The sequence below is a fragment of the Molossus molossus genome, unplaced genomic scaffold, assembly GCF_014108415.1.
Source record: "Molossus molossus isolate mMolMol1 unplaced genomic scaffold, mMolMol1.p scaffold_m16_p_12, whole genome shotgun sequence".
Lineage (NCBI taxonomy): Eukaryota > Metazoa > Chordata > Mammalia > Chiroptera > Molossidae > Molossus > Molossus molossus.
This window is the reverse complement of record NW_023425347.1, coordinates 39,256,115-39,278,067: the sequence shown is the minus strand read 5'-3', so window position 1 is coordinate 39,278,067 and position 21,953 is coordinate 39,256,115.

The following is a 21,953-nucleotide window of genomic DNA, read 5'->3' as shown; positions in this document are numbered from 1 at the left end:
CCGTCTTATGTCAGCTATTGTGACTCACTTCCAGGTAATAAAAGGTTCTGCTAAATTTGAAATTTTATTCTCACATCTCATTCAAAGCGTTTTTTCCTCCCCCAGCACAGGCTCAGGTTTCTGTAGAGAAGCTGAGCATGCTCTGCTCCCTCTCCCTTTATCTTCACCATCTGCCTCTCGGAGCAGGAGGAGGAGCTGCAGAGAAAGGGGCAACTGCTCTCACCTAGGTGGTGCTTACAGTGCTGCACTGGTTATTCCCGACTACATACATGTCACCTGCATGTTCACATGTGAGCTTTCCTGTAGGGTTTGTTCATGTGTACCTCACAGTCCCCTATTTCACTGATGCAGGCATCCTCCACTTAACTTCTTATGATTCACACACACACACGACTTTCATCAAAGCAGCTGGAGCCTGGTTACTACCAGCACTTGCTCTAGAGAAAATTCTTTTTTTTTTTTTTTTATCCTCACCCGAGGACATTTTCCCATTTTTTTGTTCAGGTAGAGTGGGAGGGAGAGAGAGAGAGAGAAACATCGATGTGAAAGGAACACATCGAGTGGCTGCCACCTGAACGACCGACCAGGGCCGGGGACAAACTGCAACCGAGGTACGTGCCCTTAGCGGGAACCGAACCTGGGTCTCTCAGGACCGCAGGTCGACATTCTAACCACTGAGCCAAACAGGCCAGGGCTAGAGAAAATTCTTATTTACATGACACCAAGTGATGGGAGATGCTCCTTCTTCTGCACAGGTGTCTCTATAAGACCCCCCAAATCTTGATGAATCCATCACTCAATAATAAATAGCCATCTTTGTCTCTGTGAGATCATCCTTGTTGTATGAGAAATAAAAAGAGAAAAAGGAAAGAAACAGTCAATGCTCAGTTTTTTATTTTCACAGTAGATATGGGAAACCGATAGCAGAGACAAAATGTCTGCTAATGCTTTTTTCTTGCAAGAATCAGGTTATTTTGCGAGAAAGAAAGACAGCTTTAAATTCAAAACACATGATTTTTGGAATTGGGCAAGGAATAAAAAGGCAAAGCACAGAAGGAGCTCAGGACATAAAGTTTATGCCATAAACACTAATTAGAATGAGCACAAGAGAGCTGAGTTACTGCACTCCAGAGAAGATAAAGATTCAGAGGGCTGGAAGAAGAAAAACAATAATGAAGGAGAATCTGACTAGGGGAGAGGTCAGTGAGGCCCAGAATGGGGTCCCGAGTCTACAGGAAGAACATAGTGTACCCAGAAACTGCCCAGCCTGTGCCAGAGCAAACCCTCATGTTTACTAGCACCATGTTGCATTGTTCCATGGCCATCCATTCAAGAGCATCCAATGGACCACTGCACATCACTTGTCCTGAGAAAGTCCATCAGGTGTTCTTTCCATTACCATCCAAAGGGAACTTACTATCTTCTGCAGGCTCCTTATCACCTGGTGATCATGCTTACATGTTCAGCCCCATCTAGCAGCTCAAGATACTTGAAAGTCCCCAACACAGTGCCCTGGAGTCTCAGGGTGATACTATCATTGTTGAAGGAGAGGTGACCAGATCCCAGATACTCGGGTTGTACTGAGTGATTCCCCTCATCGCACGCCCCTAGGATCCCCTATGCCGAAACACCACACATATATTACTTCTCTTTGAATAAGGTCTAAAATTACTAAGGCTTATCCAAGATAAAAATCATACTAATAGCAAAAATAAAATGTGACAATTTGGAAAAGGAAGAATAAAGCAAGATAATTTTCCATTCCATTTACCACAAGTTATTCCCACCATCTACCAAACCCCTCCTCCATTCGAACATGGGGAAAAAGGGGTGGGTTTTCCTGGGTAGCTGGGCTTCAAACCAATTTCCCCTTTGGTGTCATATATTTAAAACCATATAAAAAAATACTTTATTCTTTCCTAGAAACTATAAGTTGTATCAAATAGGTCCCTTGCCATATCAAAAAGAAAAGAAAGAAAAAGGAGAATATATAGTAACACTATGGCTATGAGGGATTCCAAAGTTAAACCAACAAAAGAATTTAGAAACCCTATATATTGAATTTGCTACTATTCAGTTTTAAATTTAAATACTTAAAATTCACCGGATCATAGAAAACATCATTGTGCATTCTACACTTCTCTAGATATTCACAGGCAAGTATTTCATTCAACCTTAGAGAAGTTTTCCAGGTTTTTGAAATGTATTTGTATTGATCACTGCAGAAACTATCAATGCTGACCTCGACAATTCCAAGTCACAACTCCTTCCTCCATTGCTGTCCATATCAATAAGCTAAAGCATAGGTGGAAAACCTTCAATATCCAGTTAATCTCTTCCAGTCCTTGAGGAGTGACTACCCATTATATATTCTATTCGTGCCTATAGTTGCCAAGTACCTTGGTAGGCTACAAGATGAGACCTTACTCAATAAAAAATTGTTTTCTCTGGTTTTTCAACATTTTACCAAACACTTACTAGGAACCCACTTTGGCGTGCAAGGTCCTGAAGATACAGAGATAAATGAGAAACAAGCCTTGCTTTGGGGAATTCATAATCTCTTTTATTTAGTGTATTTATATGGTGTTCTCTTTTCTTTTTCTATTCAGTTTATCTAGATAAATGGGGTGTTCCTGTTAAACTTTACATTCATACTTGTGTCCCTGTGTTTGGGGGGAAACCTCATTCTCCCTCCCTTTCTTTGTAGCTCTTCATATGAATGCCAGAGGTCTGTTTCCTTTTCCGGGTCTGTCCCTCCCTCCACCTCACATTTCCTCATATTCCTTTCTCTTCCTGATCCAGTTAAGTGAAAGAACATTTTATTCATTATATTTGCTAGATTTTTGTGTTTCCTGATATTAAATCTTAATTTTTTTAGACTTAACATTTCTTTATTATGTAGCCTTTATATAATTTTCTCCCTTTATATGTCAGTAGAACTGGACATAAAAGCAAATTCTCTATATTCTGAGCTGACAACTTTGAGGTTTTTTATATATCTATATTTATAGGTATAAATATAAATGTAGATATATATACTTAGATTTCACATATATATGCTTAGATTATATATTACATAGTATATAGTACACATAACTTCAAGGTTTTCATATATATCTATACCTATATATAGATATAAATATAACATATGTAGCTTAGATTTTATCCCAAAATAGGTCCCTATAAAATACAATAATAATAACAAAACCCCATAAATAATAGAAGAATGATTACATTCATTTTTCATTGTCTGATAGCAAAAGTCTCACTATGATTTTCATTAAGCTTGACCTGATTTCTTTTATATTCATAGTATGTAGGCCAGGATAAAGTGATTTAAGAGCAATAAAAAAAAAATGCCTTTAAAGGACATCAGGAAATGGACAGATTATGAGTATTTTTTTAAAAATCCAAAATACCTGATAACAACTGACCCTACAGAAATACAAAAGATCGTTAACAACTACTATGAAAAATTATACGGCAACAAATTCGAAAATCTAAGCGAAATGGACAAATTTTTAGAAACACATAGCCTCCCAAAATTGGATCAGATAGAGATTGAAAACTTGAACAGACCAATAACAACAGAGGAAATTGAAGATGTAATCAAGACTCTTCCAGCAAACAAAAGCCCAGGCCCAGATGGCTTCACAGGGGAGTTTTACCGAACATTCAAAGAAGAACTAATACCCATTCTCCTCAAACTATTTCAAAAAATTCAAGAAGAAGGAAGACTGCCAAACTCGTTTTATGAAGCCAGCATAACTTTAATTCCAAAACCAGAAAAAGACACAACAAAGAAAGAAAACTACAGGCCAATATCCCTGATGAACATAGATGCCAAAATCCTGAACAAAATACTAGCAAATCGAATCCAGCAATACACCAGAAAAATTATCCACCATGACCAGGTGGGATTCATCCCAGGGATGCAAGGCTGGTACAATATTCGCAAATCCATAAATGTGATACACCACATAAATAAATTGAAGAATAAAAACCACATGATCATATCAATAGATGCTGAAAAAGCCTTTGACAAAATCCAGCATCCATTTCTGATAAAAACGCTCACCAGTGTGGGAATTGAGGGATCATACCTAGACATAATAAAGGCCATATATGAAAGACCTACAGCCAACATCATACTCAATGGGCAAAAACTAAAAGCATTTCCCTTAAGAACAGGAACAAGGCAAGGATGCCCACTTTCGCCACTCCTATTTAACATAGTACTGGAAGTCTTAGCCACAGCAATCAGACAGGAAGAAAAAATAAAAGGGATCCAAATTGGAAAGGAGGAAGTGAAAGTGTCATTATTTGCAGATGACATGATACTGTACATAGAAAATCCCAAAGACTCCACCAAAAGCTTACTAGACTTAATAAATGAATTTGGCAAAGTAGCAGGATACAAAATTAACGTCAAGAAATCGATGGCATTCTTATACACCAATGATGAACTCACAGAAAGAGAAACTAGGCAAACAATCCCATTTACCATTGCGGCAAAAAAATTAAGATACCTAGGAATAAACTTAACCAAAGAGATAAAGGACCTATTCGCAGAAAACTACAGATCTTTGAAAAATGAAATAGAGCAAGATGTAAAAAAGTGGAAGAACATACCCTGTTCATGGATTGGGAGAATTAACATCATTAAAATGTCCATATTACCCAAAGCAATCTATAGATTCAACGCAATCCCCATCAAAATACCAACGGCATACTTCAAAGAATTAGAACAATTACTTCAAAAGTTCATATGGAACCAAAAAAGGCCTCGAATAGCCACAGCAATCTTGAAAAGGAAGAACAAAGTTGGAGGGATCACAATACCAGATTTCAGGTTATACTACAAAGCCACCATAATCAAAACAGCCTGGTACTGGCACAAGAACAGGTATATAGACCAGTGGAACAGAATAGAGAACCCAGAAATGGACCCTAGGCAATATGCTCAATTAATATTTGACAAAGGTGGCAAGAGCATACAGTGGAGTAAGGACAGCCTCTTTAATAAATGGTGCTGGGAAAATTGGACAGCTACTTGCCGAAAAATGAAACTAGACCATCAACTTACACCCTACACCAAAATAAACTCAAAATGGATAAAAGACTTAAATGTAACCCATGAATCCATAAAAATCCTAGAGGAGACTGTGGGCAACAAAATCTCAGACATCATACGCAGCAGAATTTTTACTGACACATCACCTAAGGCAATAGAAACAAAGGAGAAAATGAACACATGGGACTACATCAAACTCAAAAGCTTCTGCACAGCGAAAGATACAATCATCAAAACGGAAAGGCTACCCACTGTATGGGAGAGCATAATTGCCAATGATATATCAGATAAGGGGTTAATTTCCAATACATATAGAGTGCTCACACAACTCCACAAAAGGAAGACAAAGAATCCAATTAAAAAATGGGCAGAGGAACTAAATAGACACCTCTCCAAACAGGACATACAAATGGCTAAGAGACATATGAAGAAATGTTCATCATCACTAATCATCAGAGAGATGCAAATCAAAACAACAATGAGGTATCACCTCACACCGGTCAGAATGGCCGCCATCAACAAATCATCAAACAACAAGTGTTGGCGAGGGTGTGGAGAAAAGGGGACTCTAGTACACTGTTGGTGGGAATGCAGACTGGTGCAGCCACTATGGAAAACAATATGGTGTCACCTCAAAAAATTAAAAATTGAACTCCCATTTGACCCAGTGATCCCACTTCTAGGAATATACCCTAAGAAGCCTGAAACACCAATCAGAAAGAATATATGTACCCCCATCTTTGTAGCAGCACTATTTACAATCGCTAAGATCTGGAAACAGCCCAAGTGCCCATCAGTAGACGAATGGATTAAAAAGCTGTGGTACATATACACAATGGAGTACTACGCAGCGGTAAGAAAGAAAGATCTCTTGTCCTTTGAGACTACATGGAGGGACCTGGAAAGTATCATCCTGAGTGAAACAAGCCAAGCAGAGAAAGACAAATTTCATATGATCTCACTGATTTCTGGAATATAATGAACATAACAGTTTGAGGACAATCCCCTAAGGAGTGGGGAGCTGAGAGAGGGATGAACAACAGAATTTATATGCATATAGGCATGAACAGTGGACATGGACAACAATCGGGGGAAGGGGCGGGGAGGGAAGGGGGAGGGGGGAACCACTGGGGGAAAAAAGGAGAATCATTTGTAACAAAAATTATTCAATAAAAAAAAAAAAAAAAAAAAATCCAAAATACCTAGAAAATAAAATCTGAAAAAAAAAAAAACCTGGCTCAATCTCCATTTTATTTCATGCCTCTATATAATTAACTCCCCAGGACAGCGAAACCATGTTTTACAAGTACCTTAATTGTACCCTATTTTGTGAAACTGCAATAAGCTAAAATCAGTCAGATTACTCACTTTATTCATTCTTATTTTGGGACTCTTTATTACTGCCTTAGCCTTAGCCTTAGCTCAAAGTACCGAGCGAACTACTATCTACGGGCTCCCTCTGGGCTCCCGGATGAACTCCTGGCCATGGCTGTAGATCCCTACAGCTCCCTGTCGCTCTACCTCTGCCCAGAATGTCTGAGTTCTCTCTGAGGGACCTTCCGTCTTTTGTTCTGACAGCTGCCTTCTGTCTATGTCTTGTGATGGGAAAAGTGTTACAGCTCTTTGTCACGTGCCCGCAGTTTGGACTTTAAACTGAAAACGGGCTGCACTGCTACCTAGAGCATCCATGTAGCTCAAATGTTCCCTGAGCTCTCCTCACCCCCACGAGAGTCCTTACTGACTTCATGCTCACCTCACACCGTGGGACCAAAGTAACTCAGTTCAGTCAAAACTGGAATGCGTATCCTGTGCCTCGCAATCTGATAGGGGCTTATGGATACAGAATGAAAAGACAGGAACGTTCTTTTAATTCTTTAGCACACAATTGAATAGGAGAAAAAATGTGAATAATCACAAAAATGTTTTAATGCAACTTTAGAAATATATATACTCCTTCGCATAAAGCACTGAGGCAGCCCTTAATAAGGACATCACGGGGAGGTGGAGATTTTGAAAGATATCTGGCAAAGGAAATAGTATTTTACAGAAGGAGCAGCAAGGAAGTAAACAGAGCTTCTTCCAAGAACTGAGAGGAGCAAAGAGACTCAGAGAGGTTATGTAAGTCTAAAGATGACAAAGCGAGTATTAGATTGAGAATCAAGACCTGGGTCTGATTCCAGAATCCACACAAGTGCCTCAGAGAATGCAATTCACTGTCCATATTACACAGACGTAAAGACATGAGATGCCTTCTCAATTTCATGACAGTATCTGTGCTTCCATAATATGTTCAACCTAATTTAAACTGGTCTCCTCCCCCGCTGCTCCAATGACGCTGTTCTTGTGAGGGTCTCACCCGAGCTGGCCGGCCCACCTCTCTGCCCATCTTACTCAGCACCTCTGCAGCTGGCAACTGCTCTTGCCTCCTACGACCCTTGATACCCCTGGTCTTCCTCAGATCTCATTGGCTGCTCTTTCCCAGTCTCCCTTGCTATCTTCTCGTCTCCTTCACACCTCTAATGCCAGAGCACCCAGGTACGGCTCTGTGTTTTTCACCTCCCTATCTTCTCTCCCAAACTGAGCTCCTCCCAACACCACAGTTTTAAACCCTGAATGTCAAACCGACCCTGGAGTGGCCAACAGTGTAGCCGCTGGAGCCAAGCTTGCTGGATTCTGAAACCAGTCCCGCAGGCTACACTAAGCTAAGTGACCTTGGGTTCACTTCTCTCGTTTGAATATGGAGATGATAGCAGATATTTTAACATACAACGATCTGACATCAAATGTCACATGTCCAAAATCGAATTCTGTATTTCCCAGGCCCTTTCAAAACTGGTCCTCCACTGCTCAGTAAATGGCACCGTCTCACACTCATACTGTCAAGTCAAAAAATCGGACAACACCCTTGGCTCTTTCCCTTTACTGATTCCCAACACCAACAATCTCTGTTCTACCTCCCAAATACATTCTAAGCCTCCACCTTCATTTCCTCTTCCCCACCCTAATCAAAGTGACCAGCATCTCTTCCTTGGACAATGTTAGCAGCCTCCCAGCTGACCTTATACTCATTCTTGCCACCCGACAATCTATTTCCCACATAGGAGTAAGAATTATGGTTCTTACGGTGTGTGATAGCTGCATAGAACTCCTCTCCTTAAAATCTTCCACTAAACTTAAAATCCAGATGTTTGGACCCCGCTCCCTGCCTCATCACAATCCAGCCATGCTGACCTTTCCTTAAACACCGCCTTGCCCCATTCCGGGACTCGGAGCTTCAGGGGAAGGTTCCTCCCCTGGCAGAGATGTTTCACTGGGTCTCTCCACTTACAGGAGTCGTGGAACACAGGCGTGCACGTGCTTAGCGAACACCAGTCGATTGTTCGATCACCTGGGTGATTGATGGGTCTTTAAAGACTAGAAGTCAAGATTTTATTGATTTAATTTATATTTTAAGTTTTTTAGTCGAGACTTCTGTGGAAAAGAACCCTAAAGTGAAATATTTTAAAATGTGTAGAATAATTCCTGAGTTATAATTTTTAATTTTGGATTTTGCACTTAGAAGTATACATCTTATCTAGGGATGCCTTTTTTCAATAAAGTAGATGGCTCATCATTATACTCGGAGGTAACTATACCAAGTATGGAATTAAACCCAGGGTTTTATAGATAATTACTGTTTTCTAAAAACTAGGTACAAAAGGACAAGAGTAGAGTTCGACCTCAAGGGTACCATGACACAGGGCAATGCCTCCTCATGGCATTAACATAGCTAACACATACCTGTCATCATTCCTAACAGCAATCTACAGAAACCATGCAAATATTTGCACAGAATTTTTTTTTAATTCACAAACTTCTTCCTGTAAAGACTTCTAAAAATAAATTAAAAGAAAATACTTTAGATAAATTTTAATTTTTTTCTGAATTTAAAATCACATAAAAATAACTTTCCTAATAACACAGAACAAATTCATTTATTTGTAGCCATGACCTTTTTTTTTTTTGCCTTCCCTCACCCTGGTAAATGCTCCCCTAGAGGTTGACAAGTATCTAAAGATCCATAAAACATGAGTTTAATAAGTATAATAAATCATTTGTCACTGGCATTTTAAAGATTTGGCCTTATTGAGTTTTAACTGATATGTTTTGCAGGTACTCCTGCTGTTATATGGAAGCAATATAAGTTTAATATTTAGTTACTGCAAACTAAAGACACTATGTTTCACTGAAGTATGAAAACCTTGAAAGAAATAATGTCCCTAAAATCATTAAGACAAGACATTAAGGTACAAAATCTAGCAAAATTTCTAATTAAAGTTAATCATAATGAATTCTTTAAAAGTTCAAAATTTATTGATGAAATCTTCACACTCCCATTTATTGGTCAGATGTCAGCTGTTTATATTCAAAGTTGCTATTATATTTAATAGTACTAAAATCTTCCCAAAGAAAAGTTCCAGATACGCAAGGTCTCTTAAAGTTAAATGTTACACACCTTAATTTTTTTAAACAGTATAAAAATTAAAATTCCACCACTCACGCATTTAAGACCTGTAGTTTTACTTAACCTCATTATACCAGATTGAGAAAAATGTATGCTGTTGAAAGCCATTTCTGACAGGAAAAACAATGTCAATATTCAGAGACTCAGAAGCAGGAATGATAAGTGAAATCATAAGGAAGAAACACATCATATACAGAAGATATCTGAAGACAAAAGTAGTATCTCTATAGACTGCATCATCGACTACCATAACCCTCACCAATCACTGCACTTGATTCATCAAGTTCAGAGGCAGGTGAAGTAACAGTTTCCTTTAAAAGCATGGATGTGTCACTACCACTTACAATGCAAAATGGCCATTTAAATGTGTTTTTCTAAAGTGAGCTTATGTTGCTCTCTGTTGGTGAAAAAGCAGTACTGTTCAAATGGATTGCGACCGATTTTTTAAACTTTTTAAAAGGCCTTTTTTTTTTTTGTTAAAAGAAAGGATTTTTTGATACAGCATTTCCAGTGCCATTTGCACAAATTAAAGTGCTAATTGCTAACCTTGGAACAGCTAGAACAACTTTAAATAATTCTGAGTCCCTAAATTGACGCGAATTAAAAGCCAGTTGGAGCACACTTTCAACTGTTTTCATTTAGCGACTCCCAGGAAACTTAATCCTGTAATAAATGAAGTACCAAAGAAAATGAATAGGAGGGTACTAACAATATAAGAAATTCAGTTTTGAAACCTGGTTCACTGAAAGAAGGTAAAAAGATTTGCAGCCTCCTAGGGGCTCCCTCCATTTACGTATTTGCAGTAACAAACTACGATTCATCTGAAAAGAAAATTGACTTAAGAGACATAAGTAGTAGCAGAAGTCCAAACATAAAAATAAAAACTTGTGTGATTACTGATTTTAAAATCATAACAAGAGGTTGGCTGGATCCAACTGGCGCCCGCTTGCAAGAGCTGACTGTGCACGTAACATCCCAATTCCTTACTCAGTGACGTAATTTTGATAGTTGAAATCTGTCATGATGGGAGAATTTACACTACATAAATTGGCAAACACTATAAATCAGGGCTTTGTTTTTCTTTCTGGGCCGTGTGTGCGTGTGTGTGTGTGTGTGTGTGTGTGTGTGTGTTTTGGGGACTGTTGTTAAACATTGACCAGCACACCACTAGAAATGCTAATGAGCATATGTCAAAAATAAGACCTTTCGCCCTGGCCGGTTTGGTTCAGCGGTTAGAGCGTCGGCCTGCGGTCCGGAGAGACCCGGGTTCGGTTCCCGCTAAGGGCACGTACTTTGGTTGCAGTTTGTCCCCGGCCCTGGTTGGTCGTGTGGGTGGCAGCCACTCGATGTGTCCCTTCACGTCGATGTTTCTCTCTCTCTCTCTCCCTTCCTCTCTCTCCCTCCCACTCTATCTGTACAAAAAATGGAAAAATATCCTCGGGTGAGGATAAAAAAAAAAAAAAAAAAAAAAAAAAAAAAATAAGACCTTTCTCTTTGATCAGTGACAATTGATATATAATTGACAGATGTTCGTGACAAATATAAATACTGAATGAAGGGCTTCTCAGTGGAAGTCATGGAATACTAGCCTCTGTAAAAGTGAAAACACTACTTTATTTACTGTAGTATCTCAAAACAAAAGGGCATCATCCCCCATCTCTTTAATCCACTTATTTAAAAAACATGGAATTTTATAGTCAGAATAAAAACTAGTCACACTTACCATTTCCTCGTCTCCTCTCCACCAAATCAAGAGTCTTTTCAGAGAGGCGCTCCATAGTTTTAACCAGTTCTCTACAGTAGTCAAATAGAGCCCAGTAACCTCTGGGGAAAATTTAACTTATCAGAATACCACACTCAACCAAAATGAAAGAATATTTTGTATGTTTTTGTATTTTAAATATGAGACTAAATAAAGTGGGTATTTAATGACATGAATGAAGACATAAAAGATAAAAGTCTGACAAAGACTTGAAAAGGATTTTTTTTTGTAAGTCAAGCCCCTCATGTGTTCATTGGGTTACACTCACCTTTGGAAGCCAAGACTCGCGGACTTTTCTGTGCCTTCCTTTTCCTTGGAAGACTTACCCATAAGTTCAGAGAAATAACTCCAAGAAACAACCGTTACAGTATTTAAAACCTTAGAGTGGGACTTCCCATCTAGAAGACATGAAAACTGAACTTCTAAAGTGTCCGTGTTCTGCAGCTCACGTGTCCAAGGCAGTGCAGTGAACTCATCACGCACCGTCTGACGCTTGTGTTTGCATTAGGAGCCGCTCACTGCATGGGGAGGATTGTCAAGGGAAAGTTCCACTGATTATTATTCCAGTTCTGCCTATGCCCCCAGGATCCACTTGAAGATGTTATTGCTCATGGTAACTATTTTATTGAAAGGAATATAATATCAATTAATTAATGATCTTATATCAATAATGGAAAGAGACTGACAGTTCCGTTAAATAGCTCCAACAATACCACTAACAGCAACAACACAGCTGAGCAACTGATAAACAGTACCAGACCTCATCGAGGGCAAAAAAAGAACATTTTAAATTAATCTTCCCATGTATTTCCTCATAATGAAAACTAATAACAAAAGCATATTTTAGATGAAAAGATGTTAGAAGAGATATAATCACTAAAGCAGCACGAGCTGTCTCTTTATCATTAAAACCTCCGAACAGAAAGATATCTGGTGGTGGAAGATTGTTTCTAATGTTATTGACAGGACAGGAAGATCATCGTATCAGTAACAGAATGATCACACTGCAAAGAACAATCAATGAGAATGCAATTTTCAATGTTAGAAGTCTTTCAGTTGAAGATATATGAGAATCACTTTTAAATGCAATATATCAGAACCTATTGCAAAACCACATAATAAAAATCACATTTTAAAAAGAATACTAAGTCAAAAAGGTGTTTATTGAATGGAATGAAACCCTAACCTCCAGGACAGTGATTTTGAAGTTTCTCTATTTCAGGGAATGAAAGTGGACTTCATCTCATTGTTGGCTTCAAAAATGCACACATCCATTTTCATAACCATCCTATCACTGCTATTGTTGTTACCTCCATTTTACAGATAAGGAAGATGAGAAAAAGGTGTAAAGAAATCTATCCAAGGTCAGACCATTAGGAAGTGGTGAGAATGAGATCCAATCCCCAACAGTCCAGGCTCTTAGCAACTACATTATACACCTCTCATCACCTGGATTACATGAAAATACAGGTGTTCTTTCTGAAGAGAACATTTATCTTGAGCTTCTTTTTGTTTCTGTCTGCTCTGTGCCCCTATCCATAGTCTACAATATGAGACATGCAATTCTGCTTTCTGTCAAGCAATTTATCCATCATACCTGATGCCCGTAAGGACCATTTCAGAGGTAGGCCCTCACATTATCTACAGGTGTTCCAGGCTAACGGTAATAGAACATTTTGTAGAATTACTTACATATACCTTCTGTTATATATCCTTCGTACATGTCATTATAATTATTTGTTTAGGTGATATTTTTCTGTGCTGGAATTTGAGCTCATGAAAAATGGAGATGTTATTTCATTAATACTTCGTTTCTCTGGTATCTAGTATAGTTAACACACAGCCAGTACCCACTACGTGTTTCTCAACATGAGAACATATGCCACAGAAAGCAGGCTTGACTGAAAATACAATAATTTTCTATACTAAACAAAACTTGTCATGACAAATGTTAAACAATCTCAAACTATCTCCTTCATTCCTCATATGAAACAGGTCAAAAAGTCTGAAGGATTCTCCCTCAGGTATGTCTCTTGAACCTGGATTCCCTCCACCCCACCTGAATTTAGGCCCCTATCCTAACCGGCCTGCACTCTGGTCACAGTGTCCTAACTACTTAATGGCCACCAACCACTCCCAACCCAGTCTCCCTCCCCCTCCTGCAAAGCCAGCACAACCAACTCGATGACATGCAGACTCCACCTCCTCACTACCTGATATTAAAAATGTTCATGGATTCCACTGTTTAAAAGGCAAAATTCAAACTCTTAAGCATGGCATCCAAGGATCTGGCCATTTCATTTGGCCCTAACCTACCTCTTCATTCACTCAACACCCAAACCCACGTTGAGCTACGCTGAGCTTCTCCGATCCCTGGGTTAGGCCCTCTCACCTCTGATAGTCCCTGCGTCTGGGACCCTCATTTTGCTGTGGAAATCTTGCTCCCATATCAAAACCCAAGTCAACTGCTCTCTTGTGACTCTCTCCCCAGTTTTTCTACACAGGACACTCATGATTTCTGCTCTCCTCCCACAAAACCCTTGCCACTCCATTGTACCATTTGTCTGCATCAGTACTACCTAGTGGTGTTTATGAATCTCCCTACCTGGAATATGAGCTGTTTTCTACCCTGGAGCACAATTTAGCAGCGCTTGGCAGGCCTCGTGTTATCTGTGGTGCTAACAATGCTCATCAAGACCTGTTGAGCAAGACCAGGAATAGCCGATTAAAACCTTTCGTTGATTAGAATTTTCCTCTACATCTTGTTTCAGAAAAGGCACATGCATGGTCATTCCCTGACGTCTATACTCTTGGCATTTCCCAAAAACTACTACTTAAAAGACTGTCCCCTACACATTGCTCAATTGCCCTTCCTATTCAATGTCTATTCAAAGATTTTGATGGTTAGAAGAACATTTTGGGAATCCAACCATTGCAAAGTCCCCTTGTCCAGAAGCGGTGTTACTAAAGAGACGCAGTCGATGGCAAGGCCAGACGACGTGGGATGGCAGGAGCGGAAGCGAGCCCTAGACCACAGTGGCTCTGGGAGCACTCAGTCCTAAAATGTATTGACAGAGCTGTGCATCTCTGGGGACGGTAGCAAAAGGCGTTGTGTGGAAATAGAAAGAAGAACAATTAACATTTATCGGGAGGTACCTGGCAGGCTCACAACTCCACGTGGGCTGTCCTGTGAATTCCATTACAACACTGCAAGAAACTGAGGCTCAGAGTCATTTTCTCCTGAGGTTCTGGGGATCGAAACCCAGGTCATCCGGCATCTGAGGCCACTCTTTTAACAACCATCTTTCTTGGGAATAATAAAATCTAGGGATTTGGGTTGGTTTTCATCTAAAATTCCTGGCTGTGTGAATAAATTTTAACTCAATGATCTTGAGACTGAATGTAGTGGCTACACCGAAGGATTTTATTGAAATAGATGAACAGCTGTAACGAGTTTCCTTGGTCCCATTCTTGCAGAACCTGAAGCCCAGTGATGATACCAACCAGCCTTAGCATCACCGTCTTCTAATCATCGGTAAAATATTTTTTATATATGAAGAAGTTACAATACTTAACGACAGTGACAAGTGATTCCTATTTTCCTCACAATAAAACTCTCGTGGAGACAAAGTTGGTATTTATTTTTAAGAAATGAAGATTCTGTCCCTCCCGGGTAGTTCATGGCAGAACTAGGATTGGAATCCACATCCTCTGCTTCCTATTCCGGTGTGTTTTCTATTACCGAAGGAAAGTAAACAGTAAAGTAGATGAAAGGTAATAAGCTAAGGAAAATAATAGAGACTCAATCTTTGTCAGAAGCTTCATTTTATTTTCCCAAAGCCTGGGGATTACTTGGCAAGGTGTTATGTTACGGAGTCTTCTAGAAATCTCTAATCCCCGTATAATAATTAAGTACCTAGGTCAGATCTGCAAACAACTGTGGAGATTTTCTAGAGTGTGTAGGAAGAAGCAAGATCAATACTGGGACATTTCAGGTCTGGAAGTGGGCTTCTCGTGGGTAACCAGGACCTGCATTTACAAGAGATTCTGTGTAGCCGCAGAACAGACAAGTTGTAACCTGCTAATTACCTCCTGCTCAGAGAAATAAGACACTATGACTGTCAGCCAAATTACGAAAAACATAAAATAAAATATTAGTCCAAACGTGTAAATAATAAGGTAGAAGTGGAATCTGCCTTTGCTCTTTCTATACATTTATGGTAAGAACTCAATGTTTTAGTTAAAATGATCAAAATAGGGAATGATTGTTTCATATTTTTAGAGTGAGAGTTATGTGGCAACCTGGGAAAAGTGGGATTGAATGAGATCACTGTAGAAACTTAGACATAGTCAAGAAAAAAAATTAAAAAGCAAATAGAAGAAATCATTGGCTGGGAGACCTAAGGCTAAAATATACAATCAAACTACTTTCTGAGGAAACCGCTTATTCCGTGTTTGTTGTAAATGTTGATGGCAACAAGTCTAGTGCTTCAGTTTGGGAAGAGTTAAAATATAATGCAGTTAGCTAAATTTATTTTATTTTTAACAATACCTACAATTTCTCCCCTGAATTTGAGTTGTCCTTTGTACTTTCACATTAAGATGTAGAACACCAATTTGAGCTGAAATGATATTAGGTGTTGACAATCTACCTATTTTCAGCCTAAGGACTAAGTAATTTTCTAAATTCACATTTTCATCATTTAAATAAAATTGAAGTAATATGCTGAAATGGTATTTTCTTAGATTGTATTAAGGTTTATATACTCTAGATTTTTCACACATGCACTGTGTCATGTATTTTTGCCCAAATCAGATATATTATAAACATGCAGATATATTCATGTTTTTACTATTAATGGTATACTGCAGGTTTAAAAGATAAATTTTATTATGTTTCTCGATCTTTTAAAAGTTATTTTTTCTAACACTAGCAACAGCATAATAGAGCTTGTCTAAATTTATATAGTTTTGTTATTATCCTTGAATGTTTACATCACAACATTGTCAATTCAGTACTTAATGGGTTTATCTCCACTTACTCGTCCTGTTCTTAGTACAAGATGTGGAATTTGCTTATTCTCACCAGTTTCTATTACTCTATAAAATATTGAAGGCGACCTTGCTATAAAGTTATCAAAATGGTGTCATTTCTGTACAACAGTAAAGACACTGCTTTCTAAGCCAAATCCTTGATAACTATATGAAATAGTTTCGTTTAGGCCAGTATAATACCATTTGATAAATAACTCCTTGAATATATTGAATGGAAGTGTATTTAATATACTTCTTAGAGAGGGAGATTAATTTAGCAATATTTCACACGGGACAAAACAGAACTGAGTGTGATGGAACTTCTTAAGACTTTCAAAGTGTCTAACACTGCTTAAGAAAAATTAGATACGAAAAAAAGTTTGACTTAATAAATTTTGTCTTTCACAAATAATACAACAAACTTTTAATACATTCCAGCTTTGAAGGAAATTTGTCAGCCACAAGGAAATTAACAGGTTTTTATTTGTATGAGGAGATACTTTCAGATGGCCAACAAGTGCTTCTAGGTCTATTGTGTGCTATACAAAGCTTTTATCATCTGCTGATGGATGACTGTCAGCTTTCATTAAAGACAGCCTTTTATCATGTTCGACCCAATAAATCATTAATACTTTTTCATAACAGCTTGGACCACATTCTGACCACATTCTTGAGCATCCTACATTACTTTGCACATCACAATGATGCTGCAGATGTCTAATGTAACTCATGTGTACCATTAAGGTTATTTATCTATGGTCATCCTTCCTGGGTCAAGCTATTCCTTGTTGAAACCCTGGTTCAACTGTTCCTCTGGAAATTACCACATTCTTGTTACAAGCGTAAGTAAACTCTTGCACGAGATTTGTCAGTGTTCATAATTATACCACCGGTGTATAAATGATTGAAGATAAATGCCTTTATCACTTTATTAGTGAATGAATTGGTCTAGTTTGGTGTTTTCCAAAGTTAGGTCAACAAAAGACTAGCGCTGGGAGATGCATTTCAGTAAAAGGTGAGACCAGTTTAGGAATTGATTCACATTCTACTCCCTTGCTGGAGACTCTCTGCATCTTAGAATACCAAAGACTCTGAGAGGTCCAGAAAGTAGAGAAACACGTTGCAATTTTACACCCAATGTTTTCCAAATTTACCTGAACATGGGACTGGGCATTGTTGTCACCATAGTCTACATATACGCAAATAATAATTAAGAAATAACTCTCTTCAAATTAAAAATCTATTATATTTCTACAAAAGAACTAAATATTAATTTTGTTTTAAGTCACCACATAAAGTTCTCTAACACGAACTATTTTGGAATGATTTATAATTTAAAGATTGTCAGTCATTTAATTGAATTAAATTATATATATATATATTTTTTAAATTACAAATTAATTAGTAAAGTCAGGAAATACCAAACTACTCGTTTTGGCTTCACATTTATCTGTCACTGAAAATCACAAGTTAAACTTTGAGCTTTCATACAATATTTTAACTTTATAAAAATAGAGTTTTACAAATACATGCCTTAAAGTTCCTACCACATGATAGAATTTTTATGCAAAGTGTTTTCTTTCTTTAAAGGAAAAATATTCTAATTTCTTTATATATAAGCATCTTAAAGAATGATGATATGAATGGCAATAAGACTAGGGTATGATTCTTGTATGATGTTCTAACAAAATTAAAATTATAAATGCCCCCCAAAATGAACTTCATAGCTAAGATGCTGACATAAATCTATTCAGATTAGTAATACTGTTGTAATCAATGATGCTAGAAAGATATATGTGTCTTTTCTAAATTTTAGAAAAGTGTACCTTGCATCTAACTAAGAAATTGACATCAATTTTGTTTACTCGACCTGACTTTAATGGCAGGTAAAGTCATCCCCATAGTGCTATTGCTGTCTGTACAGAATAAAATCACCGTGAAAATACATTTCACCACCCTGAATCCTTAATTGAGAGCCGACCTTTTACTACTCAAAACAGAGTGTGTGCCCATGCAAGTGTGTGTGTGAAACAGAAAAAACCATTTGATAACATATTGTAGCTTTCTTATGTTAAATATTTTTTATTACAGTAACATGTCTGGGTAATTGAAATAACTTCGCCATACAGATATCACATGCTGAAGCATGACAATGCCATGCTAATTGCACATTGTGTTGACATTTCAAGCACATTTTCTGTAACAGCATTTGCATTCCTATCCAGGTAGTAAAGCACATGAGGATAGTTTGAGTCACGATTCACGGTAGCAAATGTATTGCTTTCACGTTAATCTTCGAACCCAGTATCTTCAGCAAATGTATTAATATTCGATGCTGTAGAAAGTACAGTGTTCTTACATGAACTGACCAGCTCAAGACCAAGAACTGTCGTTGTTAGCCTTTGAAAGAGAAATATCAGCATTTTCTGATTACTTTTGTAAGGTAAAGGTTTCTTACTAATTTAGAAAATATTAGTCTATTGAATGATGACTTTACCAACAGTTTTCAAGTTAGTTGGTGGGGAAAATAAAACCTTTATGGATCCATTCTTATATAATACAGCCCAGTTAATGCAGAATGTGTTACCTGAATGTTTTTCCCTCAATATACCATATCCTCAGTTATGACAAGGCAAAACACACACACACACACACACACACACACACACACACACGGCAGCCATCTCAAAGTGTGAAATAAGTTTTAATATACCAATTTTTGGTTTCAAGACTGTTATTTGTAGCCATGTACTTTGGTTTACATGGACCCAGACAATTCATGCTTTTGAGGCACAGAGACCGCAGCCCGATTACTGAAAGGCTCAGCGAACTGAACGAGATCCAATGACACGTGATCTTTTATTGTCGCCGAGGCGGAAACAAGGCAGGATTTCTCTTTCTTGACTTTATCCATACAAATGTCAAACTTCAAGAGAAAAAGTTTGAAAAAGAAGAAAAAGAAAGGGAAGAAGGGAGGGAGGGAGGAGGACAGTGTAAGGAATAAAATTTTGATCATTACTATACTTCTAAATTTTTAATTTACACATAAGTGATATTATCCCAAAATATTTAAATAACTAATTCAGTTCTTGAACAATTTAATTTCTCCATTTAAAGAGGAAAGCAATAATTATCAAGTCACAGAAACACATTAATTGTAGTTACATTTTTTATTGTTTAACCCTTATAATCCAGTTAACGGTGACTCAGGATGTAAATCAGCATTAGAGAACAGAACAGAATAGTAATTTGTCATTCTTCTCGAGGTATCTGTTATTATTTTTTAAAGAATATACATTTAAGAATGAATCAGTGCTGTGTAGAAAACTAGAAATAATCACATTTATGCAACTATTAATTTTTTATAATTTTGAAAAAGTCAAGTAATGTGCATGTTTAGATTTATAGAGAATTTTTAAACAAAATGGCTTTGCCAGGCTAAAGAAAGCATTTGGATTAATTTATATAAAAGCATCTGAAATTTCCAGTTAGATAACAAAATTCTATAATCATATACTTTCCAAATTAAAAAGAATTAGGATGAAATCTTTTTCCTGATGTCCAGAACTCACTGTCATCTAACCTTAAAGAAGTTTGGGGGTTTTTGTTTGAGTTTAGGAATTAGCAGAAACTTTCTGTGTATTTACAAAAGAAATGTGTATAGATCTTTGCATCTTATAAATAACCAAGGATATTCAATTATGTTCTAAGCAGAGGTTACTGTTGCCATTCCTGTATTTGATTCTGTTATAACTTCATTTTCATATGTGCAAAGTAAATAAATTCTAGTAAAAGATAATTTGTTGCTAGTAAAAATAATCATAAGAATCACAGTATTTCCTTCAACAGATTATAAATGGCTACTGATCTATAATGTTGGGTTATTCAAATGAAAACTAATCTGCATATCAAATGGTGTTCATAGATGATTTAAGATAAAAAGGTTGCTTTTTATACAATTCTGGAAATCATTCCAATCATATACATTTCTGGGAAGCATTCCAATCTTAGATTTACAAGAATGATCAGGGTTTTTTCTTAATAACATAAGGAAAACAGGCTTTCATCATAAGTAAACCAAAGTCCCTATTAGAAACTCCTGGTAAAATTAAATAGCTTCTGTATTTTTCATATAAAGTTATTTTCTGTCCTGGGGAGAGGGGGAGAGAGAGAGACAGAGAGAGAGAGAGAGAAAGAGAGAGAGAGAGAGCAGACCATACTATCACTTCACTGATATGTTTTAGCCCCATTAATAAAACAATTATAATAAAAACTAAGGAATATATTATACCTCTAAAACATTTCTATGGCCTCTAGAGACTTCCATGGTTTATTGCTGTATCTTCTCTCAGTTTCTCACTAGGGAATAAGCACTACAGCAACCATAGACCACAGCATACCAACTGTATATATAAATAATGTGCACATGGCTTTATTCACAACTTCATCGTATCAAACTAGATCAATATAAATAGGCAAATGTGGGCAATGAAATTCTAGTGCTCAAAAAAGGCAGGCTTCACCCTGGCTGGTTTGGTTCAGTGGTTAGAGATTCGGCCCACAGACCAAAGCGTCGTGGGTTCGATTCCCAATCAAGGGCACATACCTGGGTTGCAGGTTTGATCCATGGCCCAGGTTGGGGTTGTGCAGGAGGCAACCAATCAATGTGTCTCTCTCACAACAATGTTTTTCTCTTTCCCCCTTCCCCTCCTTCCACTCTATCTAAAAAATAAGTCAATGGAAAAATATCCTCAGGTGAGGATTAGTTTTTTTTTTAAGTATCTAGAGAAACAAAATTTGTTCATCAATTAATTGAGTGGTTTTATTATAGTATTTAAATTTACTCTTGATTTTTAAAATTCCGTGTGTGTGTGTGTGTGTGTGTGTGTGTGTGTGTGTGTGTTTCCTAGGGGCAGAGGGTGCATCCGCATGTTGGACATTCTCTTTCTTTTGTCTTAAATAAAAATTTCACTCTTATACAACTAAAGACGGAAGTTTCAAAGCACCCACTCTAGCAAATTAAATTAAAAATCGTATTTAAACTAATTCAAGTGAGTGGCCAGCAAACTATGTTAACATCATATACCCAACACTTGAAATTGTGTCTCATTCATGAGCAAATAATAAATTTAAAAGAAAAATAAATGACTAAAAATATTCCTTAAAAAGGCCTACTTGCTGATCATTCTTATAACAATTTTATAATATCTCTATTTTTACATTATTTATTCTAAGAAATCTATAACACATGTTTAAGAAGTCACAAAATGGAGTCATAAACACTCAGAGTTTCACAGTAATTCTCTTCATCCTGACATCCTTATTCTCTTTTTCTGCAAAAACAACAACAACAACAACAAATTCTTCTTTGGGATACATCTAGCAATAAAAAGTATCTACTGGAATATAGACGTTAGGTGGCCATAAACAATCAAGTAGCTAGAAATAATTCAGGGAATAGCCTATTTTAGTCTAACACAGTCTCAGAATATGGCTTTAAACACAAAGTATATCTATCTAACTTACAACTTGGGGTTGCCAATTATCCAGCTTGTGAATTAAACCAGGCTAGTTTGCCT